The sequence below is a fragment of the Lygodium microphyllum genome, chromosome 23, assembly GCF_053477565.2.
Source record: "Lygodium microphyllum isolate KBCC chromosome 23, Lygodium_microphyllum_v1.1.10, whole genome shotgun sequence".
Taxonomy (NCBI): domain Eukaryota; kingdom Viridiplantae; phylum Streptophyta; class Polypodiopsida; order Schizaeales; family Lygodiaceae; genus Lygodium; species Lygodium microphyllum.
This window is the reverse complement of record NC_141157.1, coordinates 90,684,885-90,690,927: the sequence shown is the minus strand read 5'-3', so window position 1 is coordinate 90,690,927 and position 6,043 is coordinate 90,684,885. Positions and strand designations below refer to the sequence as shown.

General features: G+C 41.4%; 1 pseudogene; it reads left to right on the top strand.

Moving 5' to 3' along the window:
- Positions 1–3,061: 3,061 nt before the first annotated feature.
- On the top strand, positions 3,062–4,676 carry LOC148016455 (protein STRICTOSIDINE SYNTHASE-LIKE 13-like; annotated as a pseudogene).
- The last annotated feature ends 1,367 nt before the right edge of the window (positions 4,677–6,043 follow it).

Sequence of the window (6,043 nt, the reverse complement as noted above, 5' to 3'; positions counted from 1 at the left end):
GGGTCATTGCTAGAATGAACCAGAATACGACATCTGCAAAAAAAACACAGGAAAAAGACAAATTTATTTGCATACAAAAAATCATATATTACCTACATTTTCAAAGAGCTTTCTTTAGACATTGAGCATAACAGTTAAGTGCTAATGCTTCTCTTAAATAAGAAAACTGATAAACACAAATATGGGATTGGTCACATTCATCATTGCAAAAATATATTGTTTACTATCAGAACTAGGAGACCTGGCACGTGTATCCCCGCGTCTAAATTGCAGGTTAGACGCGCCAACACTTAAGTGCTAATGCTTCTCTTAAACAAGAAAACTTGTAAACACTAACATGGGATTGGTCACATTCATCATTGCAAAAATATATTGTTTACTATCAGAACTGGGAGATCTGGCACGTGTATCTCCGCCTCTATATCGTAGGTTAGACGTGCCCTCAGACGCGCTCCAGAGTGAACCTTCTGTCCAGCACATCTATTTGCACATCTAAGATGCACCACAGACGCGTTGTCAGACACACATTCCAGGTCAATGCATGTGTATAATCATGTGTAGACTGCAGGTCAACCTTCTGTGCAGCGCATGTACACTGTAGAGCACACGCTCCAGCACTGCAGAGCACACGCACCAGCACATGCGCACTAAGACTCATCCTCAGACACTATGAGAGGAAATATTTTTTGCGTCTATATCTGCGTCTACACTGAGATGTAGATGCGCTATCAGACGCACTCGGTCGGCTGATTTTAGGCCGACGACCGCCATTGATGATTTACAAAATGCGATACATAATGGAATCATAAATTCTAAATACACATACAGAGCAGAGAGAGCAAGAGAGAAACAAACAGAGAGAGAGAGAGAGAGAGAGAGAGAGAGAGAGAGAGAGAGAGAGAGAGAGAGAGAGAGAGAGACTCATCTTGGGTGTTTGGTGTGGCGGGTGGTGGCGCTTCTTCCTTCTCCTTCTTCCTCTCCTTGGTAAGTTACCCTCCCTTGATGCTTGCTTGCTACTTCTTCTTGTTCTCTCTTTCTTCCTCTCCTTCGCTTTTCTTTTTCCCTTTTTGTGTATTTGAAATGAAAGAAGAGGTGAGTCATGAGGATGTGAGGCATGAAGAGACTAGGTGAGGCATGAAGAAACTGCATGTCGGCTAAACTCAAGCTTCAAAACCGCAAAAAACGCAGGAAAGGAAAGGTGCAGTTTGAAAATAAATGATTTAAGTATGGTTTGAATTTTAACGTGTGCGTCTATTTTTGCGTGTATATGCGCATCTATTGTTCAGATAGGCGCGAGTATAGACGCGAACATAGACGCGGAAATAGACGCCAATATAGATGCGTAGGTAAACACGGACATAGACGTGCATTTGGGCTTTATCATAATTTTTTGTTTTTAAGATAAGTTTTGATAGTGAATTCTTATCGTAAGTTTTAATGTATTTATGATGATTTTTGTGTATTTAAAATTGAGATCTCATGTAAACATATGAATGACAAATATTTTGATGTTGTCATGAATTAGGTTTAATCATGTCGACGTCATCATCACCTAGTGTGGTGCAAGCTAATGAGTCAATGAGCACATCCTCAAGTGAGGATGAAACATTGTATCTTCATAATCGAGATGCATGGCTACAACAAAAAATTAAATGCATGTGTGATCGTTGTCGAGGGTGTATTTTTCGAGCACGTCGAATTGCAATGTCACACCTCAGCTTGTATGGAGAATGGGACTGAGAAAAATCACCGGTATTCATTGTTTTTTTTTACCACTAAGATTTCATGTCTATGTTACAGGAATTATATATCAGCGTACATGAAACTCCCTTTTGTGGTTGAGCAGGATGCGGTGCCACATCCTCAGATGCTTCCTCCCGGACATCAAGAGGTTACAAAACGTCGATGCGAGGAGGCAGAGTCTTCAAGAATAGTAGAGACTGACGACCATGATAGTAGCCCTCATGAAATGTCCCATCAAGTCGTAGAGGATGAGATTTTGGAAAACATGGTATACCATCTATTTTCGCAACCGGTTCAGGGAGAAGGTCACTCTACAAAGCTAGATGATCCACTATATGTAGCATCATCTACTCCGTTGTATGAAGGTTGTACGTATTCCGTTCTTTGTGCGTCCCTCGAGATACTTAACTTGCAAACAATTTATGGATCGAGTAATGTCAGTTTGGATGCGTTATTGAAGTAGATATCAATTCAGTTTGGCTTATGAATCATAATATTAATTGTTCTATTTTGAAATCAGACAGAAATATATGTTGGTGGTTTTTTAACTCACTTTCAAAAATATATGTAGGTTATTATCACAAATGCTTCCAAAAGGAAACAAATTGCCAACTAAGAGAGAGCAAGCAAGACATTACTTGACATCTCTAGGAGGCCTCAATTATGTCAAGATCCATGCATGTGTCAATGATTGTGTCTTATTTCATGGGATTCATGAGTTTGCACGAGAGTGTCCTGTTTGTGGCAAATCAAGATATGAAGTGGAGATGAAGTCAATGGATGTGCCTCGTAAGGTTTTGCGACATTTTCCGATTGTTCCACGTATAAAACTTATGTTCAAGTGTAAGTCTATTGGAAAGCTCATGTCATGGCATGCTACTCATCGTTCAAGTAATGGACAATGGAGGATCCCTACAGACACACCGGTGTCATGCTGCTGCGCATCAGAGCCATAAATACCTCCATTTTTGTTGTGCATCTGTGTTATCTTTTCGTGTGTGTTTCATTGTGTTTGATTGCTGCATTATTTTTCCGTCATTTTCAGTACCCACATCCAATGTACATACTCCACTTGTGTGTTTGTGTTTGTGTGTGTTTCTGTTTGTGTGCATGTGTGTCAGAAAAATATGAAAAACTGATGCCAAAGAATATTATTATGCTGTCAATTTCAATGATGAATTCCAAGAAAAGTGCAAGAAACCGTGGAATCAAAAGAAGCTTTGTAGAAGCCGACATTTAAGCTATGAAGATAAAGGTTGCACGTGATCAAGGCCAACGTAATATGTGGGATAAAGCATTCTTGAAGAAGAACATAGACATGGGTTATGTAAGTTCAGGGAATCATAAGAATGGCACAAAATTGAAAGTTTCAGTCAGAGGCAAGATAAATGATGCTGTTGTTACAAAGATGCCATTTGCAGGGTTGGTCTAATAGCCACAGGGGCTCCTCCATGTGGTCACTCAGAGATACTGGATGCTTCAGAGAAGGTTGTGGGAGAAGTTACCAGTAGAGGTTTTAGTCCTTGCTAATAGGAGCAACTAGATTTGCTGGGCCTTTTTGGGAGGCTAGCCTATTCTGGGTAAAAGAAGAGCTTTTTCTTGCTCGTTCTATTACCGTGAAGGGGGCATTACTATGGAATAATGGACCAAGCTATGGCAAGCAAGGAAATCAAGTAGAGTAGATTTGATGCAAACAGGGGACTCTGTTGGTGCAGAAGTCCTGTGTCCAGATCCACAACTTCAAGAGCTGTTGACAATAGAAAACATGCCAGACACTCTTTACCAGACGGGTTAAAAATTTTTCCAGCAGATGCACCTGAAGATTATGAGCAGGTTTTGCGTTACTTGACCAACCACTGACTGTCCAGTCCACTATGGAAAAGAGGACAGGATCAGAGAGCTAGACGGAAGAGGACGACACGTTGAAGGTGACGTCAAGGAAGGCAAGCAAAAGAAAGTGACATCAGAGAACAATGGAAGGGAACATTGGAGAACGTCTGGAGTTGTTGAAGATGACTAAAGTTACAAAGGCGATTAACGAGCTATTCAGAAGATGAAGGAGGAGGAGTGTTGCGTAAACGACAGTAACAAATCTCACGAATATTCAGCCATCACCGCCTGCTTCAAAGGCTCAAAGCATCGATGATTCCTATTCCGTTTTTTATTTTGGGGAAGATATGAAGGTACTGTCGGCCATTGCTGTTTTGGGGATTGAACCTCTGGGGAAAAATTTCAGGATTTTCGAAGCTTTGTTGTCATTCACCTATCCTATTGCCAGCTCCAAACTCGAATTCAGTCTTGGCTTGGAAGCACACACTGCTGAGAGGGGAGCACGTCTTCATCCTGGGGGGGGGGAACCAGGAGGAGCGGAGAGTTTCGAAGGGGATCGATTAGTGGCAATGGAAGGCTACTGAGATATGATCCAGACACCGGAGAAACTTCAGTAGTCCTTAAGGGCTTATCTTTTGCTAATGGTGTGCAGCTCTTTGAGGACCAATCCTTTCACTTGATCACTGAAACAACAAACTGTAGGATTTTAAGATACTGGTTGGAAGGATCATCCAAGGGCAAGCTGGAGGTGTTTGCTGATCTATCAGCTTCCCTTACAATGTGAGGATCAATGAGAAAGGCCAGTTTTGGGTGGCCATAGATTGCTGCCGGACATGGCTACAAGATGTCTTTACCACCAGGCCGTGGCTCAGGTACACTTACTTCAAGCTGCCTCTACCTGCAAGTTTCCTGTTCAGATCATGGGCATGCGCATGTAAACAATTATAGCCCTCTTTGATTCTGATGGGAAGGTGGTGGATGTTCTAGAGGATGCACAAGGTCGAGTTGTCCAGCTTGTTAGTGAAGTGCAACAAAAGGGAAACACCCTCTGGATAGGCACAGTGACCCATCAACAGATTACAACCTTCACTTACCAGGATTGATACAGGAAGAGCTTATGTGCCACTAGCAGGTACATGAGACATGACTGTTGACAAGCAAGATCTGTATCTCACTACCATAGCATGTGTATGAGACACATAGGATTCTAGAAATAAGGAATTGGACCCAAATTGGCAGCATCCTTAGCTAGTGCTATAGGTTGCAAGAGGGATATTGAATCACATTTGGCCATGCTCACAGGGATTGCTGCCCTCAGAACTTCATTGTACTGGCATTGTATGTCTTTCTGAGGATTATTCACAGGGATTGCTGCCCCTCAGGATCGGCAAAACACGCACTTTAATTTACTGTACATTTCCAAAGAATCAGAGTATAGCTTTATATACTTTGTGAACTACTACAATACGGCAGCTATGAGAATTGAAGCGCTTGATGGGAGTCCTGACAACCAGGCTCCATGGATTAATTACAGTCATTACAGCCATGGCCACTGCATCAATGTCAACTGAGTTACCTGATAAGTCCTATTTGAGATCCGTCTCCAACACGACTGGATAGACAACTGATTGTGAATGACTTCTAGTGGCATTGTGAAAGATCATTTTTCTGTGAACCGCATCAGCTACTCTACTTATACAGTGTGTTTGGAGAGGCAGTCATGCTGCTTGCAAAGCTGCAGATAACTTTCGTGATGAGTGGGATGCATATTTGACAAAAAACTGGAAAGTACTTGAAGAAAGGGAGCCTATGCAAGCACTTTTTAGATGTTTTATCCATTGGACCTTGTGATTGATCAAACTGTCTACAACTAAGTCTTGATTCTGGATGAATTACTTGGTTCCCTAAAAAGCTAGCTCTTACGCTTTATTGTAAAGCAGTGGACAGATTGTAATGCTTTGTCATTTATTTTGACTCTATACCCATAAGTCTTCAACACCTGTCTATGAAAAGAGCTTTATCAAAACCTTGCAGCTGACTAACACTTAGCCTATGCAAATTCCTGCATAAACTGAGTGTTCAGAATGAGCACTCATGGATCTCTTATAATTTACTTGACAAGCAATATAGTGATCTTTGGCATCAAAATTTTGATTTCTTCTTGTTAGCCTCTTTCCTTGCTGCAACTTGAACTCCATGTTCAACAGCTCTTACACGAACTCTACGACACCTGCATGGCAACATATAGATAATTTGTGGCCCATTTTCAAAGAAGAGCCAAGAAATTTAAGATTTGGTTTAGGTATGGATGGAATCAATCCATTTGGCATCAAAAACACATCATACAGTGTATGGCCAGTGGTATTGGTGAACTATAATATTCCTCCATCCATGGCAATTAAAAAGGGACATGTGATGTTGTCCCTTCTGATTCTTGGAAAGCACAAGGTAAAAAACATGGACATCTACT